Here is a 24325-nt window from a genome sequence, read left to right as displayed (position 1 = left end):
CTGAGGAACGTAAACTGCTAACGAGTTTTAAATTGATTCACATGTAAAGCAAACAATTAACTTGTGTGTGATGAGTTCAAAAGACACTGTAATAGGAAAATATATAACCAACAATCTGTATGCTTTTAAAAAGAATTGTGTATGTCTTCTCATAAAAGGGAAGTTATCAGTAGAACAAATTTTCCTTTCTTCATGATCAATAATGCTCATCATTGAGATGTAGCAAATGATAACCAGGGGAGAATAATTAATATGAAAAAGAATTCTGCGTACTGTGTACCTCAGCACTCCTACTGGGGTACACAGCTTGGAAAGTCTATCTTCCAAACACTGAATATAAAGACAACGGTAAGCCTAAATTGCGATGTGTCATGATATTGCACACTGGTGTTAAGGGAAGTGGCAACTTTGCAGTGATCACCTCAAGATGCCTGTGATTAGAGCCCAAGAAGTGGTGGCAGACTTGGAAGAGAGTATGTTTTTCTTCTGGTGCTGTAGTCCTAATCCCTGGTGTCCACCCTGCCTTTAATCAGTGTTTGTCTACACTTACAGCGCTGCAGCTGCACTGCTGTAACACTTAGTGAAGGTGCTACCTACACCGACAAGAGAGCTTCTCACATCAGCGTTAGGTGCTCCACCTCCCCAAGAGGCAGTAGTTATGTCGATGGGATAAACCCTGCCATTGACATATAACTATCTAACCTCCGGTGTAGACAGTGCTAACTATGTCACACAGGGGTGTGGATTTCCCACATCCCTGAGCAATGTCGTTATACCGACATAAGTTTACAATGTAGACCAGGACTGAGAAAGCTAGTTTAAAAAAAAAACAAAAACAGTCTCTAAAGCCACCTGGTAGCTAAATTTCCTGGAGTCAGGTTGCAGTCTAGGACGTGGTATAGAGACAGCACTAATATTTCTGTTGAATGTTCTCCTCCTGTCCACAGAAAAAAGGAAGTTTGTTTATCCATATACACCTGCTAGACCTTTCTCTAGCATTTCATATGGTTGACCAGGAAATGCCTCATCTAAACCCCTATATGCTTTGTTTTGATCCACAAGAGCACAAGTATCTTGGCACTTTCTCCATCAGAAACAACATCTCTGTCTATGCTGGAACCTGATCCATTAGTGACTTTGAAAACCATTAACTGGCAGAAATAGCAGACTGGAAGAGAGTGGAGGACCCAGATGACAGGTGTGATGTGCCTATGGTGTAAGCAGGAAGCTGCATTTTATGCAAGTTAGAGTCTTTGTATTGTTTTCATATTTAGCTCCTTATACAGCGAATTACATCCTGCCTACAGTTTCTTTATATCAAGTATAAACAGCACTATCTCCCAGCTTTCCCAATGCCTAGCCAAAATCAGAACCTGGGAGAAGAGTAGTTGAGTAGAGTTGAAACTGGGAAAAGCTGAGGTGATATTGGCAGCAAGAGTCAAGTATTTTGAAGAACTTGCCTCCTATATAAACATGTACCCACTATTGAAGAAAACTGCCCTCATATTGATAAGTTGGACCACACCCCTGAGGTCCTTTGGTAACTCCACAGAGTAACTGAATGCCCAAATAGGCACAGTGTGAAATAATGACCACTTCTGTCTAAAACCAGCCAGAAGATTGCTCCCCATTTTAATCAGACACAGTCATGGCCATGGTGATTCTTGAATTTGTGACTTCCAGGCTTGAGTACTGCAACCCATATCAACAAAAGAGTTACACACACTGAAAGAGCTCCAACTGGTACAAAACCAAAGCTGCCCATTAGCAATACAGTGCTTTGGTTCTCATTTAATTCAGAGTCAAATTCAAGGTCTCCATCCTGATACTGAAAAACATCCAAACACTAGCTACCTGAGAGATCACCTCTCCTTCCGTGACCGTGATCTCACATGGCACCTACTGTTCCTTCAGAACAATGCAAATATCGACAAACAGAGGAAGGTCAGGTGCAGGAGACAGTAGTCTCAGAACTGAACCCAGATTATACTATGAAACTCCCTTTTGCAAGCGATAAGAATGATGACAAACCACATCATTTACAGAGCAAAATGCAAAGCTCAATTTGTTCTACTCATTTTTTCCTTCAATAACGTCTTCACATACGCATAGCCAAAAACACACACAACAAAAAGGGGGAGGAGGGAGAATCACTATAAACTAATCAAGATATTTCTCCAACAGTCTGGGAAGGATATATCATTTACTCTTTATACTAACAGAAACTCTTTCTTAACCACAGATGCTTTTAATACTTTACTTCCTCTGATGCTTGGGAAAAAAATATATAAATAAAGCTGAATATTTTCTAAAGTATTTGGCCCTCTCTTTATAGTTCTTCACTGCTCTCCTGATGTCCATCTTTTACCATTCCTTTTCTTTTTAGGTACAAGGCCAGAGCGGTGGAAGAGTTACAAATTTTTAATGTTAGGATTGAGATAAGTTTCAGAACACCACCCCTACACTGATTTCAGAATACACAATAACTCTATCCCCATTCTGACCCACTACTCCAAATTTAAAACTTGTCATCCAAAGCAAAATGTGGATATGACAGGTCAAAGAGGCAACAGAACAAAGGTGCTTTGGAAGATAACTGATTCAGTGCATCTTCTCAGAAGCTTCTGTCAGCAAGGCTCCTAGAAAGCAGCTGATGTGGTTTAAGGCTGCTTCCCCCCTAGCAGAACTCCTAAAGTAGAGAGGCAGCATTACGAACTCCTTTCCTAAAGCTCTCTGCTGGCACAAGGTAGTTGAAATTCTATCTTTTTGTACCCCGAGGTGAATCGAGTTCACTATCTGTAACAGTTCAAATGATGATTCTGACAGATTTTGGTCAGTAATATGTTCAGGTTTTTTGTTGGACTTTTGTGGTATCGATAGCCATAACTGACTATCAGTGCAATCAACCAGTGGTAGCAACTGTAGAAACTCAGTGTTAAATGACAAGTGGAAAAATCATTTGAGTACTGTCTGCACCAGTCTCCATGATTGCACAGCTACCCAACTGGTGAATTATGGCTATTAAGTTTGTTAGGCCTGGTCTACACTTACCCCCCAATTCGAACTAAGGTACGCAACTTCAGCCACGTGAATAGCGTAGCTGAAGTCGAAGTACCTTAGTTCAAACTTACCTCGGTCCACACGCGGCAGGCAGGCTCCCCCGTCGACGCCGCAGTACTCCTCTCGTATAGCTGGAGTACCGCAGTCGACGGCGATCACTTCCTGGTTCGACTTATCGCGTCCAGACAAGACGCGATAAGTCGAACCCAGAACTTCGATTCCCAGCCACCGAACTAGCGGCTGGGTGTAGACATACCCTTAGTGGAGAGGTCTGTGGGTCTACAGTAGATTTAGGTGAGCAGCTGTTTTTAAAAACCTTGATACATGCCACTATCATAATATGGTACTTGGCCTATGAGAGCGTGCCAACTTCTAGACACATTGACAACATCACTAGCATAACAGGAATTTTTGCAACATTTGGTTGTGTGTTCCTCACTCTATACCAGTATTTAAATACTATCTATAAAAAAAACAAAAAACACTTCATATGGTAGAACACCATATGGTAAACTGCACTAGTGTTTAGACTTAGCCGTATATCTTTTTTTTTTTCTAATCTTATTTGACTAGCCAGGATGTCAGCCAAAAATATAAGGAGGTTAGGACCCAAGACAATAAATATTTTTGGATTGGGAGTCTTCATGGTCTTCTGGTTTATATGTTTATTAGCTCTGAATACCAGGGCCTTCCAGGTTGGATTTCAGCACTTGGATAACTGTTGACTGATGAAGCAGGAGGGAAGGAAACTGGCACACTGATGGCAAAAATTTAAGGCAGACGCAGACAGATTTCAACACAAGAATATCCAAAAATCTTACACTTTAGTCATGGCAGAATCAAAGAGATAATACTTCTCCTCAGACATTGCAACTGCTAAGTCCCAACCAGCAGGGAGAGGGCCCGGATGCTGATAGAAGTTAGGAGCTGCTGGATGGGGGTTGTAACTACCTTTTTGATCAACTTGTCCAGGATGAGAAGATTTAAGACAAGACAGTAGCTTAGTGATGATGTTGGGGGTCCATCAATGGATTTCTGAGCATCATGGGAAGCATGGATCAGTGGTCATGTTGCACTCCCTGTCAGTACCCGGCCCAGTCTGGCCTAGGATCCAACCAGCTGACCAAATTCAGTGATGAATCCTGGTCACGTGCCATCTGAGGCATGTTGTGCATATGCTAAGAAGAAGTCTCATCATCATAGGCTTCAGGGATACTAGTAGATGTCCTTCATGAGGGATGAATTAGTGATAAGGGGAGTCGGGATGCTCTTCATTTGCTTTCACTAGCTAAGGCAGGCTGGGGTCTGACTCAGATTTTGTAGCACAGACTTCCTTTAACAAGGCCTTTTCCTGCTGCTCTTTCAGCCCCATCAATTCTACATTACACTAATGTAGATTACTTTAGACTCACTGGCTCAATCCATAGATAATTTATGAGGGCATGCAAGCTGCATATCAGTGAGTGCAATACTTAGAGTAATCGACACATTGAGGGGGACAGAAGATGATGGGGGACAGACTTTCTGAGATTTAGCTCTGAATTTGTCCCTTACTGTGTACCAGATTTGTTTTGGTAAACCATGAAGGAGGCTACAGACTGATCATTGCAATTTTCCTCAATAATACCTATCTTGCTGTCTGAATGAGGGGAGGACTTGCACAACTCTCAGTTTTCTTCTGGCTCCAACCTGAAGCAGTATTCTTCACATTTCCTAGACATGTGTTGAGGCCTTTCTGAGTGAGGCTGTCATCTTGGAAAAGGAATAACCTAAGCTGTGATGTATCTCAGAGAAGAACTGAAATCTTATCTAAGTTCAATTCTTCTCCTCACATGCACAGAACTGTGTCACACAAGGGTAGGTGTTCTGTTGATATATCCATAGTATGAGGCAGAAATTTCTGAGACAGCTGACTGGGTATTGCTACAGCCATCTCACATCCCTCACCTTGCAGTTCTGTCTCCTGTTAAAAGGTGGAGTTCAAATACACAATAGTGAAGATTGTCGGACATGATCCTTAATGGAGAAAGGTCTGGAAGCTTTATCATCTTAGTCAGATCTCCATAGAAAGAAAACATCCATCTGATTTATGCAAACTTTCTTTCAGAGCTAATAATTGCGTAAAATAATCCAGACAAATAAACATCATCAAATAAATACACCTGCCTGTAATTTCATATTCTTTAAAGTTTAAATTAGAGGATACTTTAGACAGGGAGAAATACAAATAAAAAGCTTAAGAAATCTTAGCTGGTCTATTTACTGAACTATGACAATATCAGAACAAAAGCCTGATTAAACAAGCAAAGGAAAAACCCTTATGTTGCTTGTAGTAAATAATCTTAAAATGTGGCATGATCCCATGAAAATCTTTCCAAGATCTACATTTACTTTTCTTTATTGTAGTTAATTATTAGGGATAAAAGTTTAAAAAAATATGACCTGAAAGACAGAAATTAAACTAAATTACGTAAACATAAGAGGGGAAACTTGGCTTACATAGTACACTAGGTTCATTTTTAATTTGTTTTCTCATTCTTTTAAATAGAAATATCACATTTTTCCCCCTAGTGTGTTATAAATTGTTTATTTGTTGAAATGACCATGAGAATGTCAGATTCTTAAAAATGGCCAAAATCTTCTGAGGTTTTGAGCTACAAAATGTATAACAGTCTGTCCCTAGTAGATTTCCCAGCCTGCTTGATGAGTTAATATTTCAAAGATGACTGGTATCCCACTAAAGGTTTACATGTACTTAAGTACTCAGGATTAGATCACACAATATTCTAACATTTTACATAGACTCTGATTTCTCCAGAGTTGACACCTTAAAGAGCTAAATTAACAATGAATCCAGGAACTGAAATTTCAAATGTAATACGATAAAATGCATTAACTCTTATGTTTAAGTTCCCGACCTGCCTGTGACCGATATATTAAGGAAAGTTTTGTGGAGGCTGGAAAAATATGCTCTTTCCTAAGTGAATCATTCCTCAAAATGAGAAGAAATTAACCCATATTACACTCTCATAAAAACATTAGATTGTGACAGGCAATATCAGGAATGGAAATGTAGCAGTTTGCGCACAAGTATGATAGTCATTGTACCACAAAATGAGTGTGAGGCAGATGTTGAAATGGTGAAAACTGGCTAATATGTTTCTTTGTCACTTAACCAGTAAATTAACAACATATTTACATCACAACAGTAGAGAGGTTACTCATTTACAGTAGCTGCCATAAGAGATTCAAAAGATATAAAAATCCCTTACAGTGACATCCTTCATACTCATTATTTCTTGTTCTAAACATAGGGGAAAAAACTCATGCCGCATGTGGACTTTCTAATGTTGATGCTGTTAATGGTAACCATTGTAGGTCATAAAGGAAAAATATAATAAAACAGTGGCAATTTTTGCAACATGATTATGTGTATAATGTTTATGTACCTCAATTAAATTAAATTAAAATTAAATTAATGGAGATATCCTATCTCCTAGAACTGGAAGGGACCTTGAAAGGTCATCGAGTCCAGTCCCCTGCCTTCACTAGCAGGACCAAGTACTGATTTTGCCCCAGATCCCTAAGTGGCCCCCTCAAGGACTGAACTCACAACCCTGGGTTTAGCAGGCCAATGCTCCAACCACTGAGCTATCCCTCCCCCCTTATCAAAACTAGAGGGACCCATTTAGAGTTCTGCAATCATTGTTGCAACGTTGTATATATGTATGAGAGAGGAACTGGACATTATGGGAAGATAATTTCAAAGAGATGAGTAATACATGCTGTATGCTACATGCACTGACAATCGAAAATGGATACTCTTGATTCTATTCTTATTGCTGTACGCTGGCTTGCTTCTTAGCTGGTGCTTTCCTCTTCCTTCTTCTATGGAAGGTGGAGGACTGTACCACAGACCCAAAAGAATAAAGTTTGCCTTAAGACTTCTTTGTCAGGCTATCCTCCACTATTTACCTGCAAAAGGTTCTCTCCATTATGAGATCCCTCGTGCATCTGATGTGACCCATTATGACAGGCACATGAATATAAGCATTTGTATCACTCAGCAATCCTGGTTGTCGTCAACCTCCTAACAAAGATGGTGCACTTCATTCCATGCTGTACTGTTCCTACCACAGGGGAAACGGCTCGGCTATTCCTGGAAAAACATCTTCTGCTACCACAGGTTATTGACAGGCATTGTATCAGGCTGGGGGCCTGTAGAGGTTCCGGACTCACCCCTGCGGCGCCTCCTGCTGGTCATCCAGGGAATTAGCTCACCAGCCTCTGGAGTGCCCTCTGCAGGCCGGTGATCCGCCTGTCCTCTTCTGGCGCCCGTGTCCCTCCCAGGACCCGGTGCCCCTATTACTGGGTCTCCCCGCCCTGGGGAACCTCCACCCACTATCCCCACCTTGCCTCAGCACTAGGCCACTGCCAGTCACCAACTAGCCCCCGCTCCCTGGGGCAGACTGTAGTATAGGCCACTCATCACTGGCGAGGGGGGTTTGGACCTGCTGCCTTGGGCTAGCCCTGGGCTGCCCTCTGCAACCCCCAGTACCCCGTGGCCTAATACTAGGCTGCAGCCTGGGGCTTTCCAGGCTGGAGCTCCCCAGCCCTGCTCCACTCAGGTACTCTGTGTCTAGCTCCCTGCAGCCAGGCCCTTCTCCTTCTGAAAGCAGAGAAAGACTGTTGGGCTTCTGGCTCCCAGCCTCTTTATACAGGCCATCTGGGCTCTGATTAGGGTGTGGCCGAGGTGCAGCCACTTCCTCCAATCAGCCAGGGTTTTACTTTGCCCAGCCCCAGCCCTCTGCAGGGCTTTTCCAACCCCGTTACAGGGCCCCAGTTCATCTCCCAATTCTGGAAGAAATTTTTCAGACCCTTTGGCATCGAGCCCCTCACCTCATCGGCCTATCACCTGCAGACTAATAGGCAAACAGAGAGAGTCAAATCAAATCTTGGAGCAGTATCTTCACTGCTTTTTGAATTACCATCAAGACAACTGGCTTCCCTTGCTGTGATATGCCTAATTCATACATAGCAATGCAACCCATGCCTTGACACAATATAGCCCATTTTTCACAAACACCATGGCTTTCACCCTTTCTTCTGCTCAGACTTACTCATGAGTTCGCCAGTACTGACCATGGTGGATTTAGCCTCCCAACTGCACCAAGTGTACACCAGGAGCTCAAGAAACACTTGTCCTCTGCCAAAGAAGCCTACGAACACCATGCGGACCAAGACCATGAGGTTGCCCCTAATTTGGCTGTAAGTGACAAGATGTGACTCGAAGCAAAACCTTAAATCAAGCTGCCCATCTGCCAAACCAGACTGCCGATACCTGTACCTTTCAAGTTCACAGAACCAGTAAACCCAATGGCTTTCAGATTACAGCTGCCAGTGTCTTTGAAGATGCACCCCATCTTACACAACTCACTTTTAAAGCTATACATCGAGAATCTTATACCCAAACTTCTCTAAATCACTACCACCCATAACAGTCTGCGGACAGGGGGAGTACTTGGTCCACCGAATCCTCATTTCTTGGCAAATTAGGGGAAGGCTCAAGTTCCGGTTGACTTGGAAGGTTACGGTTCAGTCGACCCATCTTGGGTACCAATAGAGAACATCCATGCCTGGACCTACTGTGAGAATTCCATTGGAAGTATCCTGAGAAATTGGGCCCCCAGGGGGCACCTTGGGGTGAGGGTACTGTCAGGAATTGGGACTGCCAACAGAGCCAGTCTGGAAGCAAGGCCTGCAGCACAGCCAGTCTCCAGGCAACCTAACAAGTGCAGCTGGCCTGTAGTAGGCTACCTAATTGGCTACAGCCACTGATTGGTTGGAAGAATCAGCAGACCAGCCCTTAAGCCCAGCAGCAGCAGTTCAGTGGCTGCTCAAAACATTCGCCCATGGCTATGATAGCTGTTGTGCCTGCTTGTCAACAGCCTTGCCCCTGCCTCGCCTCATTCAAGGTAACCTGGTCCTAACCTTTGGCTCTGATCCCTGACTTCTGATGCCAGTTATGACCATGGACTCCAATTCCTAACTACCAACACCTACTCTAACTACTGGACACAACTGCCCACGTCCCAGTCATTGACACCTCAAGTGCCTGTCATTTAGTGGAATAGCTGCATCATAAGAGGGGCAAGTTTTGAATCCTGAATTTCATTCAGCATTTCAGCTAAATTGGGTTCTCCAAATGTTGGGGAGTTCAGTGTCCAAGCCCAGCAGTGTTGCCCAGTGGTGAGAGTGTACGGCCAGCGGTAGGGGATCCTGGGCCCCTCCCGCTCCAGCAGGTTCCAACTCAGGGCCCTGTGGCTGGCTGGTCAGATATGCAGCGGGGGGAAGACGCCACCAAGTCTGCTCCCTGGATCACTTCCTATCATGTTCTCAGTCCCCTTCAAAGTCACAAGGGTTGGCTTATAGCTTATAACCTCACAGGGGATGTTTCTCATTGACAGTGATCTAGAGGCTCTTCTCCTTCAATCACAGCCATCTGTTTCTGGTCTAAATGGGGGCCATTGGCAGCTCTGCAGCAGGGTCTGGACCAGGCGGTGCGGTGCTCCTGTGGCCTCTCCACCAGATATACCAGCATAGGACTGCTCCCTGCTCTGTCCACCTTGACTGAGCTGGGCCATTCCCTTTTGAGCTCTGCCTCTATTGTGAGCATGGACATCAGGTATGACTGGGTGGGGCCTTTTGGGCCCAGAGCTGCTTGTTAACCCTTAGTTCCCCAGTGTGGGGCTTATATACCACATCACACCCAGGATTACTCAATTTGTCATCTAACCTTGTGGATGTATATTTGCCTTCCAAAGAATTAGTCTCTTCAGAGTACAAAATACAACCTCCCCCATGCTGATCCTCCTGATCAGCAGTACTCTTCTGTTCCAAACATGTCCCAAGTGTCATGCTGATTCCAACAGTGTACTCATGATCCAGATAAGATGTGTCAGAATGCTGCCTCACTATGGAAAGCCAGTGGTGCTGAAGAATACAACATGAGTTGTGCCATAATTACCACCACAGGTAGCACCAATAGATAACTGTCTTTGAACTGAAGCCCAATTCATCAAACATGATGGAGTCAAGGACCTACATCCCAGCAAAGGTGCAGACTTTGGCTCCACAACACCAAGAATTCAGACTAGGCCAAACATCAGGAAAGAGCTTTGAGTTATTCAGTGTGGTACAAACAGTCAAACAATCCAAGTGATCTTTTTGAACTTGGTCATGAGAGCAGGAAATATTCTTGGACATTACCTCTTGGAGTTTACAGTTTCAGGCACCTGCGCTGGTACTATGCAGTTCCACACGGTTCCACATGGAATGGCTGTCAAGCAGCAAGGGCAGAGTCACTGGAAGTCAGGAGACAACTGTTCTCATCTTTGAACAGACTGGACAGACCATTATCTGAATTGGTGACACTTAACTGGATGAGGAAAAGATGGTGTCCAGCACCAATGAAATAGTGTAAGTCGGTACAGGGAGACTGAGCAATGCTCTGAAATTTTGTCACACCTGTGCCAAAGCAGGCATTGAGAATATAACTTTAGCATTCCATTTGCGAGCTCAACTGGGTCTATATTTCAAGTTCCTGGATAAATACTATGCCAGACTACTGCAATTTCTGGAGGAGAATAACAGGGTTTCAGAGCTCTTTTCAGAGCCTAATGGCACAGGATGACATCCAAGAATCGGTGGCACACAAACTATTGTGGCCCATCCCAAAAGAGATAGTACATTAGTCATGAATGTCATGTTGTGCAAAAGGCATTAATACAGTTACAATCAAGCATTTCTAGAAGTCATTTGACCATTTTCCTCTAGTCCTACAATGAGCCAGAATAGAAAAAGAAACAACTAATCTAGCATCAGAGAAAGTTGACTGCACACAAAGCTGAGCCAGGCCAACAGCTCTGGAAAAAACAGAATTGTAATAACCATTAAAAAATACAGTGGGTACTGGTACGGTTAACTCTAGTGTTGTATCTTTAGAGGCATTAGAGAGCAGCATGTATCCATGACACAATGGCTGAAGTTAAGTAATACTGCAAGTAAAAATGCAGGCACAACATCCAGAGGCATCAAAGGCAAAGATAGCATCTCAGCAAAATGTAATCCTGGGGATCATTGATGAAGAAACCAAAAATCTTCAAATGTGACAATCACAAAAGTACTATATAAATATATAGGAAAAAGGAGGCTGAAACAGCAAAGCAATCAAGTGTCATGGAGAAAAGCACAATAATCCTGCGGAAACTCTTGCGTTAACTGCACAGGAAAGGAACCAAATAAGGAACACATGGGAAAGCCTAAGTACTTGACTAAGGCATGAACAAAGCACAGTGATATGGAAGCTCAAAGTCCCAAAATTTAAGAGCTAAGGCTCTAAGCTCCTTCTGCACTGGTAGCATGGACCCAAGAATAGAAATACACAGAATATGTCATCTGTGGAGTAGGATTTGACATCTGCATTGTCACAAGTCACTATTGTATACTAGTTTTGTCAAAGTCATGTCTGAAATTGCTATTAAGCCAATTACTGTTATGAGGTATGTTTAGTAGTTCAATGGCCTTGAATCATTGTTAGCAAACTCTGCTTTCATATTTCAAATATCCTTATTTATTTAGATTAGACCAATTCAAATACAGTCCTTACTCCACATTTAATATACTGACATAAGAAAGCTATGAAGTTACAATAGCTTTAGAGTTATAAAGAATGCAGTCCTTACTGATAAGATTTTTTTTAACATGTTCACACTAAATACTTATACATGTTCTAAGGCTGAATGTGTGCAGTGGGAGAGAAAGAAGGTGGCCTAGTAGCTAGAGCACTGGAATGGTGCTCAGACGGCTGGGTTCTATTCCTGATTCTGTCACTGGCCTTGTGGGTGACCATGAGCAAGTCACACTTCCCTTCTCTGTGCCTCACCTTCCCTATCTGTAAAATGCTATTAAGCTCTTTGAGTTCCAGGGATGAAAAATGCTATATAAGAGTGAGGTATTATATTTATTATTCTGTAGAATTCTTAATCAGAAATCACAGAATTGTTGTCACTCCCCAAAAATCTGTAATTATCTTCACGTCTTCAGGAAAATACAACAGAATAGTGACAGGCTTTTGCAGATTAGGATTACTAAACTAATACGGTTACACTTGCACCTGTAATTATTGTAGTATGGATATAATATTGCAGTTAAAAGGGTGAAGCCAGTAAAAACAGTGTAGATGAGAGGTGATGAAGGTAATTAATAGATTCAAAGATTTTAGGCCAGTGAGACCATTCTGGTTATCTAGTCTTATCTCCTGCATAACACAGCACACAGGTCGTCCCTGAATTACCGTATATACTCGATCATAAACTGGTTCGTTTATAAGACGACCCCCCGCAAGATGGATAAGTAAAAATGGAAAAAAATTTATAACCCATTCATAAGCCGACCCTATAATTCAGGGGTCAGCAAACTTTGACTCCCGGGCCATCAGGATAAGCTGCTGGTGGGCCAAGATGGTTTGTTTACCTCGAGTGTCCGCACGCACAGAGGTAAACCTAAGTAAACAAAGTGACCTGGCATGCCAGCTTCTTACCCTGACGAGCCAGGACAGCAACTGGTGGGGAAATTTTTTTGGGGGGAGAAGCTGGGAGTCAGGGGAGTAACCCATGACCATCCCCCACATGACCCCACCCCTAGCCCAGGACCCCCACACTCTCCTCATCCCATCCCTTCCCACCTTGTCTGGGGAGGGCCAGGGGAGGATGTCTTTGACCTGGTTGGAGCTGCTCCGGCAGGCTGGACAGCGCGGCTGCAGCCTGCTCCTGTGGGCCAGACTGGGCGGCGCGGCCGCAATGCATGTTCCAGTGTGCTAGGCCAGGCGGCACGGCCGCAGCATGCTCCGGTGGCATGGCCACAGCCTGCTCTGTGGGGCGGGGCCGAGCGGCACGGCTGCAGCCTGCCTGCCCCGGAGCTGCAGCTGCTTCAGAGGCTGAGGGGGAGAGCAGCGTGGCCAGAAGCAGAGAGATTCTGGCCCCGCCTCTTCCCTTCTGGCTGTGCTGCTGCTCCTTGCTCCCTCTGCTGGCGGGAGGGGCTGCATCCCACCTCTCCTTCTCTATACCCATTCATAAGCCGACCCCCTTCTCTGGTGCTTCCCTTTTTTACTAAAAAAATTCAGCTTATGAACGAGTATATAAGTAATTCCTGCTTCAAGTCTAATAGCTGTGATTGAATTAGAGCACATCTTTCAGAAAAAAAATATCCAATGTTGATTTAAAAATCTCCAGTGATGGAGAATCCTCAACAATCCTTGGTAAATTTTTCCAGTGACTAATTACGTTGCCTGTTAAAAATGTGCACCTTTATGTTTAGTCTGAATTCAGCTAGCTTTAGTTTCCAGATACTGGTTCTTGTTATACTTTTGTCTGCTAGACTGAAGATCCCTTTATTATCAAATTTCTGTTGCTCACATAGGTACTTATACACTGTGATCAAATGACCCCTTAAATCTTTGCTATGGTAAACTCCACAGACTGAGCTCAGAAGCTCTCACTGTAGGGAATGATTTCTTCTCTGAACCTTCTCCAATTTTTGAACATCCGTCCTAAAAAAAAAATTGAAAGATGTCCTGATGCAGCATGCTATATAAAATGGCTGTAATTAATTGCACCACAAAATTGGAGGTGCAATTTTCAAGCATGAAATGAAGTTATGGTTAAATCTCGTATACTGGATAAACTTGCCCATGCCATAATCCAGTCAATTTCAGAGCAATCTAATGGTCCCAAAACAGGTCTAATGGTCGGGGATGCCTCAATTCTAATTTCACATCTGAAACCTCTCTTTGTGGCTTTCAGTGAGTCACTTAAGCTTTCTGATTCAGTTTCACAATCTCTAAAATAGAGGGGAAAAACACTTATCTACCTACCTTAATTAGTTAATGCTTGTGAAGCCCTCTGAAAATGGAAAACACTTTTTTATTTTTACAAAGTCTTAAATCTAGAGAAGACATATTTCAACACAGCATTAAGAGTGGCTAAACATTAGTGAATTAAGAGATTCAATTGCTTTGACAACTCTATATTTCACCAAAAGCCATAATCACACGTACATTACTTTTTTACATTAAACAAATATGTTATACTTTGACTCCTTGCATGGTTGTGTTGCTATTAACTAAGCAGAACTGCTGCTAACATGTCTACAGAGTATAATCAAGTAAGTTCCCAAAGACATGAATGAGCAGTGAAAATTATCTTAAAACTGTAGAACATACTTTACCAATTATCACATACACATTGTCTTATTTATTTGAGGGGAAAGTTATTCTTTACACTTGTTCCATACTGGAATATTAACCACTAATGTATATTTTAACATTAAATTAATTTAAAAAACACACACACAAGACGGGTATTGTCCTCACTGGAGTCCCCTGCAATCCAAAATTGCTCCTGTTTTGCACATGGTAACGGGATATTAAAAAGATATTAAAGCTATAGGAGAAGACTAATTTTTTTTCTATCTAAAATATTTTTTGCTTTTCTCATGCTACCTTGAAGATTGACTCGGTGCATGTTTGTAGAAGAGGTTGGTTGCAGTATTTTAAATGGAGGCTGGCATATCTGATGTTATTCCTCCTCTGAGTACTGTGATCTCATTGACCAAAATGTGGCAACTAACCACTGAGGCAACAGGAAAATTTGTATGAGGTGTATTCATCCTAGGACTCCCTGATCTAAAAGAATGTCTTTATATGACTTGAACATAAACAGTCTACAAGAAATGATATGTTAAATATAAATATTACGCAGAGGCAGACTATTTGATTGGATCCCTAATGTTTTGTGCCAAATCAGAGTACCTGAAAGTTTGACTCCTCTTTTAAAATAGATCTGAAGTAGTAACTAAAAATTCAAATTAGTGAGACCAGTTAAAGGGAGGATGGATTAACAGATCTCCACAACAGCTGTTTAGTAGAATGGTTTCAAAGAATCACAAAATGACATGTTCTCATGCAATTTTAAGTTTATAGTGCATATTTTGAGAAAATCTTTTAGGGGAAAAAGCTATACTTTTCATCATAGGAAACACACTGTAGCTCAAACAAAGGAATTTCAATTATCAAGTACAAAATACAGAAAATTAACAAAGGCAATAGTTTACAAAACATCTCCTACAACCCATACAAAAAACTTGTATTTTTGCAAAAGAACTTTTTTTAGAAATGAAAATGAATAAAATTTAGCTGTAACAAGTCAGTGCACTTTGATAAACACACTGAGATCTGCTTAATTCATACAAGTATAATTTTAAATTAAAATGACCAGATGCCTTATGGGATACAACTTTTATCACACTTGGGTCAGTGGCTCAAATCTGGCTCATGTTGGAAATTTTCAATAGTTTTCAATGGCCTACGCAAAGTGAGCAGGTAGCCTCAGTCAGGTTCCTAGTTGACAAGTGACACCACAGAAACTACCATCATAACTGTACCCTCTCTGACAGTCTCCAGAGAGATGGAAAGGAGTAAGTGGGGGGAAAAGAATCAACTCCTCTCCCCCAAAGGTCATTGCTCCAAACCTGGCTTGAGGTATGTTGGTGGGGCAAGTCTGGAGAAACCGGCAGTGCCAATGGCCATGCTGTAACTACTCTGTGGACTGAAACCTCCAGTTTCCAGTGCTTGCAATCTGCCCATTTACATGAGATTCACAAAAGGTCATTAAGAAAATAATTATACTTTGTTCTTATAACATTAGGTTATTACAAACTTGCCACAGCCCTTATTGAATTCTAGGATACAATTATTTTAATTCACATGATGTTTAGCGAATACCATCGCTTACATGCTTATGTTTTAGTTGGTTACTTAAATATATGGAATCTTCCTAGGAACCTGCTTTTTGTCAATCAGGGGCAGACCAAACACATAAAAAATAACACCTCAGCATAAAACTTCCAAGTGTATTCACACAAACTCTGGAATGCAGCCTTATAGCTTCTATTTAGCTTTAACATTCTATATGATTTTCCTTTGTATACCTTTCAAAACATAGTATAATCAGCACTAGTTATTGTGACATTTACCTTACATAGAATATTTGACAGGAATCTAATTGCAGGTTGTAAATGCAAAAAGGTTGTAAATTCAGTCAAAAGGCAAACAAACCTACAAGCGTGTCTTATCGAAGACCGAGACACACCCTCTTGTATAAGGTACCAGTTTGGTATAGATATGATCCTTATCTCAAGACAACCATCTAAGGTATTTTATGTTACTAGGAAAAGATCAGATTGTGTAAAAGAATGCAAGGATGTTCTTCATTCAGGATATTCAAAGATAAGAAGAAGTTACTCACCTTGTGCAGTAACGATGGTTCTTCGAGATGTGTGTCCCTGTGGGTGCTCCACTCTAGGTATCGGTGCGTCCCTGCGCCGGAGATTTCTCGCAGCAGTACTCGGCCGGGGGAAGGGCGCGCACAAGAGTTGTCTCCTGTAGCCGTTGGCACCTCCTGTAGCGCGCACTCCCCCAACCGTCCCCTCCGTTCCTTCTCTACCACAGAGCTCAGCTGTGTGAACTCCGAACTAGAGGGGAGGGGAGTGGGGAGTGGAGCACCCACAGGGACACACATCTCGAAGAACCATCGTTACTGCACAAGGTGAGTAACTTCTTCATCAAGTGGTGTCCCTGTGGGTGCTCCACTCTAGGTGCTTGTAGAGCAGTACCCTACCAGGGGTGGTAGGGGTTCAGAGTTATGTATAGGTGTGTGATGAGAGCACTGTAAGGCCAATGATAGAGTCTGAGACAAGGCCTTGGGTGATAGCGTAATGCTTTGCAAAAGTGTGCTCTGATGTCCAGGTTGCAGCTCTACAAATATCTATTAAGGGGACATTGTTCAAGAACGCAATCGATGTCGCCATGGCTTGCGTTGAGTGGGATCTGATGCCCACGGGGGTGGGGGGTTCTTTGTGATGCAGGCGGTAACAAGTTTGAATACAGGTAGAGACCCATTTGGAGAGTCTCTGGGTCGATATTGTAGAGTCCTTGGAGTGCTCTGCTGTACAGATGAATAGTCTTGGTGACTTGTGAAATGGTTTAGTTCTGCCAAGTAGAAGGCTACAGCCCGTCTGACATCCAGCATGTTCAACGTTGCTTCTCGGGAGTCATTATGTGGCTTGGGATAGAAGGCAGGTAAGTGTATGGTTTGGTTAATATGAAAATTTGTAGCCACTCTGGACAAGAATTTTGGTTGAGGAACATAACTTGATTTTGTTTTTGGTAAATACAGTGTACGGTGGTTCAGCCATCAATGCTCCTATTTCGCTGACACATCTGGCAGACATGATTGCCACTAGGAATGCGACCTTCATTGATATATGAAGGAGCGAGCAGGTTGCTAGAGGCTCAAAGGGTGGTCTTGTGAGACATTTGAGCACAAGATTGAGATCCCATGGTGGTGCAGGTTGGCGTACTTCTGGGTACATGTTCTGTATACCTGCTAGAAAGCGCCGTGTAATCAGGTGAGTGAATATTGAAGCCTCTTCTATCTGTTCGCGGAGGGCCGTCATGGCAGCGAGGTGTACTTTAATAAAACTTATGGCTAACCCCATTTCCTTCAGTTCTAGTAGGTAGTCTAGGATCATAGATAGAGGCGCCATGGTCGCGTCCAGCTGTTTTTGCTGACACCAAAGGGAGAATCTTCTCCACTTGTGGTGGTAAGTATTTCTAGTGGTGAGGCAACGGCTATTTAGTAATACCTGTTTTACTTTCTCTGAACAATTCAATTCCCCATGTTGGAACCAGAGAGGAGCCACGCTTTGAGATGGAGTTTTGCTGGGTCTGGATGGAGCGTCAGGCCCTTGTTCTGGGACAGGAGGTCCGTCGGGAAAGGCAGTGGTTGTGGGGCACAGACTGCTAGACGTGAGAGGTACGGAAACCAAGTCTGTCTGGGGCATGTGGGAACAATGAGAATGATGTATGCTCTGTCAAGTTGTATCTTGCGGATGACCCGTGGGATCAGTAGTATTGGCGGGAAGGCGTACATGAGTGATGTTCCACGGGATGAGGAAGGCATCCCCTAATGATCCTGGTGCCAGGCTTGCCCTGAAAAATAGTGGACATTTGTGATTTGTCACTGAGGTGAAAAGGTCGACTACTGGGTCACCTCATTTTTGGAAAATTGTGTTGAGAACACTGTCATTGATTTCCCACTCGTGTTCCTGTGAGAAGTGCCTGCTGAGGTTATCGGCTGTAGTGTTTTGGCACCCTGGTAGGTATGATGCTATGATGTTTATATTGTTGCGGATGCAGAAGTTCCATAAATTCATGGCTTCTACGCATAGCGAGTGAGACCTGGCTCCTCCTTGGCGATTGATGTAAAACATGCATGCCACATTGTCGGTGAGAATAGAGATTGAGGTTTCTCGTATGAGTGGGAGGAAATGTTGGCATGCATTATGTACCGTGCGGAGTTCCAGGAGATTGATATGTAGTCGGATTTCCATAGCAAACCACTTGCCTTGTACATTGTGGTGACTCAAGTGGGCGCCCCAACCTGTCAGGGAGACATCTGTTGTAATAGTCACTGATGGGGGGGTCTTGTTGAAAGGGAATCCCGGAGCATACATGTCCTGGCTGCATCCACCATTATAGGGAGAGGATAATCCTTGGTGGTAGTGTCACACGTCTGTTGAGAGCGTGTTTGCTGGGTGCACAGACCGTGCTCAACCAGTGCTGCAGCAGCACATATGGAGTCTGACAGACTTTACTACGAAAGTCGTAGCTGCCATATGTCCTCATTGAAGTTTGTGGGATAATGGTCACCGTGGAAATAAGATTGGTCAATGTAGTAAATCTGTGGTTTGGCAATATTGCCTTGGCTTGTATGGAGTCTAGGTCGGCTCCGATAAACTCCAATAGCTGGGTTGGTTCCAGGGTGGATTTCTTTTCGTTTATCTGTAGACCTAGTTGGTGAAACAGGTCTATTGTGGTCTTCAGCATGCCTGCCGTTTCTTGTCAGTTGGCACACTGGAGAAGGCAATCGTCCAAATAGTGGAAGATTATGACTCCATTGCATCGTAAATGTGCTGCTACTACCGCGAGCGTTTTTGAGAATACGGGGGGAGCAGTGGACAGTCCGAAGGGAAGGACCCTGTATTGGTAGTGATTGGGTCCTACTGTGAACCTCAGGAACGGTCTGCAGGCAGGATGTATTGTAATATGGAAGTATGCCTCTTGGAGGTCGAGGGCTGCAAACCAATCCCCCGCATCTAGCGCTGGGATTATTGTGGCCAGAGTGACCATTTTGAACCTGTGGTTGCGTACGAACCTGTTGAGTTTTCGGAGATCTAAGATTGGTTTCCATCCCTCTCCTTTCTTCTCTGTCAGGAAATATTTGGAATAAAACCACCTCCCTTGGTACTGATGTAATACTGGTTCCACAGCTGTTGCAGTTATTCGGCAGCTGTGTCCGCTACATCCATTGAGGCTTGCAGCGCTGTGCGGGCTATTAACTGACCCTTGTTGATAATGGCAGTGAGTTGAGGACATTTATGCTCGGGGAGGTCCTCCACGAGCTCTCGTATTTTACTATAGTTAGAGTAGTCGTAATTTGCTAGTAGAGCAGAATAGTTGGCAACTCTAAGCAGAAGGGTGGCTGACGAGTAAACTTTCCGCCCAAAGAGGTCCAGTCTCTTGTGTTCTTTATATCTTGCAGTGAGGAGTGGAAATGAGGCTGTTTACTGCGCTGATTAGCAGCCTCTACTACCAGAGAGCAGGCTTGAGGGTGTGAAAACAAAAATTCTATGCCTTTGGCTGGAATAAAGTATTTCCTATCAGCCCTTTTGTTGGTGGGTGGTGCCGATGATGGTGTTTGCCATATTACCTCTGCAGGCTCTATTACACTGGTCTACAATTTTTGAGAAGTCGTCTGCTTCAGAGATAAAATGTGGTATTTATTATATATTTTGATGTGCTGAATTCAAATATGACAATTAAAACAACTGATTGGCTACTGTTTCTAAGATATTTAAGTTTTGACATTTTATGTCTATGTATATTGTGTAGATAGTAGAGTTTTAATCATAAATTGTAAACCTAGGTCTTTTCATCTGTTTATGGTTGCTTTACATGATAATATTTCACCTGTCCTGTTTATGTAACACTTTAAAAATCAGCAAAAGGGTTATATAAATAAAATTTATTATGAAACAAAAGGCAAAAAACTATTATGTACATAGTTTAGTCCTATTCAGTGTCTACTCGGCGCTTCTTGGCTTGTCTCTTGTATTCATTAAATGGAGCATCTCTTGTCACTGTCCAGCAATAGTCTGCAAGCATTGATGGGCTCCATTTGCCCTGATAGCGTTTCTCCATTGTTGCAATGTCCTGGTGAAATTGCTCGCCGTGCTCGTCGCTCACTGCTCCGCAGTTCTGTGGAAAAAAATCTAGATGAGAGTGCAAAAAATGTATCTTTAGTGACATGTTGCAACCAAGGCTTTTGTATGCCTTGAGGAGGTTTTCCACCAACAACCTGTAGTTGTCTGCCTTGTTGTTTCCGAGAAAATTTATTGCCACTAACTGGAAGGCTTTCCATGCCGTCTTTTCCTTGCCACGCAGTGCATGGTCAAATGCATCATCTCGAAGAAGTTCACGAATCTGAGGACCAACAAAGACACCTTCCTTTATCTTAGCTTCACTTAACCTTGGAAATTTTCCACGGAGGTACTTGAAAGCTGCTTGTGTTTTGTCAATGGCCTTGACAAAGTTCTTCATCAGACCCAGCTTGATGTGTAAGGGTGGTAACAAAATCTTCCTTGATTCAACAAGTGGTGGATGCTGAACACTTTTCCTCCCAGGCTCCAATGACCGTCGGAGTGGCCAATCTTTCTTGATGTAGTGGGAATCTCTTGCACGACTATCCCATTCGCAGAGAAAACAGTAGAACGTTGTGTATCCAGTCTGCAGACCAAGCAAGAGAGCAACAACCTTCAAATCACCACAAAGCTGCCACTGATGTTGGTCATAGTTTATGCACCTCAAAAGTTGTTTCATGTTGTCCTAGGTTTCCTTCATATGGACTGCATGACCAACTGGAATTGATGGCAAAACATTGCCATTATGCAGTAAAACAGCTTTAAGACTCGTCTTCGATGAATCAATGAACAGTCTCCACTCATCTGGATCGTGAACGATGTTGAGGGCTGCCATCACACCATTGATGTTGTTGCAGGCTACAAGCTCACCTTCCATGAAGAAGAATGGGACAAGATCCTTTTGACGGTCACGGAACATGGAAACCCTAACATCACCTGCCAGGAGATTCCACTGCTGTAGTCTGGAGCCCAACAGCTCTGCCTTACTCTTGGGTAGTTCCAAATCCCTGACAAGGTCATTCAGTTCACCTTGTGTTATGAGGTGTGCTTCAGAGGAGGAGGATGGGAGAAAATGTGGGGCCTGTGACATTGATGGTTCAGGACCAGAAGTTTCATCCTCTTCCTCTTCCTCGTCTGACTCAAGTGAGAATGATTCTGGTGCATCAGGAACCGGCAGTCCTTCTCCGTGGGGTTCTGGGCGTATAGCTGATGGAATGTTTGGATAATGCACAGTCCACTTTTTCTTCTTTGACACACCTTTCCCAACTGGAGGCACCATGCAGAAGTAACAATTGCTGGTCTGATCTGTTGGCTCTCTCCAAATCATTGGCACTGCAAAAGGCATAGATTTCCTTTTCCTGTTCAACCACTGGCGAAGATTTGTTGCACAAGTGTTGCAGCATATGTGTGGGGCCCACCTCTTGTCCTGATCTCCAATTTTGCAGCCAAAATAAAGGTGATAGGCTTTCTTAACCATAGTGGTTATACTGCGCTTTTGTGATGCAAAAGTTACTTCACCACAAACATAGCAGAAGTTATCTGCACTGTTCACACAAGTACGAGGCATCTCTGCTCACTTTGGCTAAACAGAAATGTGTCCCTTTGCAAAATCAAACACTGACAAATAAGAGAGCACGACACTGTATGATTTCTTGAGCTGATATAGGGCAATTTGTTCAGCAGAGTGATGTAAGCTTCGTTATGATTGCATCATCCATCACTTCTAGGAATAACATGATGCAATTCATATCATGTATGACGCAATACCAGCTTCAGATTGCATCATTCATTGTTTTGCCTAAAAAGCAAGTTCTGTCCAAACCCAGTTATAGATTTATTCATAGATCCAGTCAAAGATGTATTTTAGTCATTTCTGGTTTAAATTGAGATCCCTTCCCTTTATAACTCACTTATCCTCCGCCATTCCCAAGTCAAGGGTTGTATATACTGACCCAATAGCATATCTTGAAAACTAGAGCCATTCAACAATTTTAAGCATCATTTTCATTCTCAGTGACCCAGAATTACTAAAGTTTGACTACATTTATTTCAGAAGCATTTTGACTGTAGAGCAGTGTTATAGCCTCATCCATGGGGAGGGCAATCTTGGTCGATGATGCCGGTTGTAAGATTTTTAACAACTTATGTTGTTTCTCCTGCACCTCATGTAAGGCAATTTCTTGGTTGTTTGCTACTCTTTTGAAGAGTTCTTGGAACTGTTCCAGGTCATCTGGTGTCGTAGGGGTAGACGGCGTCACTGCTTCGTCTGGTGTAGAAGATGAGTGTGGGGCAGGTGGTGAATCATCCAGGTCTGCCTGAGATAGTATCTCTTCCTCTTCTATCTCGGTCTCAGGGGGTCAGAGGTTTCTCTGTGTGGTAATGATAGGTGTACTCTGGAACCTCTTGTTGCTGGGGAAGGGGGACCAGAATAGGGGTTCTGGTATGTGGGCCAAGGACCCCATTGTGGCCATTGCATGAGGTAAGGTGGTAAGGCCAGTGCTGTGCATATCAGGGCTGTGAATGCTCTGAGGGATGGGGCTTCGGCTTCACAGCATTCCATGTAGGTCTCAACTGTGACAGGGATGAATGTTGAGAGGAGAAGCAGGTGTCCTGCATGTCTCCTTCCTTCCCACTATGCATGGAGGGTGGTTCAGGAGATGAAGGATGGTACTATGCTAGGTAGCTCGGGGAATGTTCGGTGCCGAGCAGTGGTGACTGCGGTGACGAAGAAACTGCTATGTCAGCAGGACGCAGGAGTTGTGCTGGTCCCGCCTTGGGGTTGCGGTCGACCGTTGGAGCGCTGACCGGTGCTGGGTTTGGCTTGTTAGACGGCATCAAGTCTTGGGTCGGTACTGGTGGCGGCAGCATTGATCGCGGTGCCGCTGCCTGTGCCATGCTCTGCATCGGAGTCATCGGTACCATGGAGGAGACTTGATGTTTCAACTCCAGTGCTGCACATTGGGGCTCAGCAGGGGTCCGCTGAGGAATGGTGCCGGAGGAGCCCGGTGCCTCGTAAGTGCTCACTCTGGATGAGTGCAGCACTGAGGGTAACGACCTCACTGGGGAAGCTCTCTTTTTCTGAGAAACCCTTGCTGGAGAGGTCGAGGCTCATTTCCTGACAGTTTTGGAAGTCGGGGCCTTATCAGAGCTCAGGGATCTCGGTCTTTGAGACTCCCCAGAGAACATCTCTTGCAGAGGTTGGAGGGATTTCTCCAGCAGAAGCATTTTCAAGGGGAGATCCCTGTCACATCTTGCCCTTGATGTTAAGTTGGTGCAATGTGAGCATTTCTGGGAGATACGAGTTTCTCCCAGACAGCGAATGCAGGATGTGTGACCGTCAGAGACCAGCATCAGTTCACAGCAGGAGTCACACTTTTTAAATCCTGTTGAGCCAGGCATGATTATAGTTAAGCCTCTACCGCCTCTCAGGTGGGAGTTAATTGTAAAGGTAAACCGTAGAAACTGTTCCCAAATGGGGAGTTAAGGGGAGAAAAAGCCTCCTCCTTCTTCTTCGCCAGTCGGTTTCTTTCTTTCTTTTTTTTCCCCTTTCTTTTTTTTTTTTTTTTTTTTTTAAATAAAGAAAAACCTCTAAGGAAACTATGTAACTATGTATAGACTAAGACTAACTAAACAACGTAACTAAATATAGATTAAAAAGAAGTTCCTTTGTAACTTTGTTGGGTTTTTTTGTTTGTTTGTTTTGTTTGTTCAGAAAGTATCAAAGAGAGCTCAGTCTGCAGCAGAGGATGGTTGAGAAGAAACTGGGGGGATGGTCGTGGGGGGCGCGCACTATAGGAGGTGCGAACAGCTGCACGAGACGACTCCTGTGCGCGCTCTTCCCCCGGCCAACTACTGCTGCGAGAAATCTCTGGCGCAGGGACGCACC

General features: G+C 43.5%; 1 protein-coding gene across 3 annotated transcripts in view; it reads right to left on the bottom strand.

Annotated features, from left to right (window-relative positions):
* Positions 1 to 24325, bottom strand: part of CCDC91 (coiled-coil domain containing 91) — a 337470-nt gene that overhangs the window by 150714 nt on the left and 162431 nt on the right. The window lies entirely within an intron of this gene.

This window comes from Terrapene carolina, unplaced genomic scaffold (genome assembly GCF_002925995.2).
Source record: "Terrapene carolina triunguis isolate 2854851 unplaced genomic scaffold, T_m_triunguis-2.0 Scaffold112, whole genome shotgun sequence".
NCBI lineage: Eukaryota > Metazoa > Chordata > Testudines > Emydidae > Terrapene > Terrapene triunguis.
The sequence above is the reverse complement of the archived record's forward strand: the minus strand, read 5'-3'. Positions and strand labels throughout refer to the sequence as shown.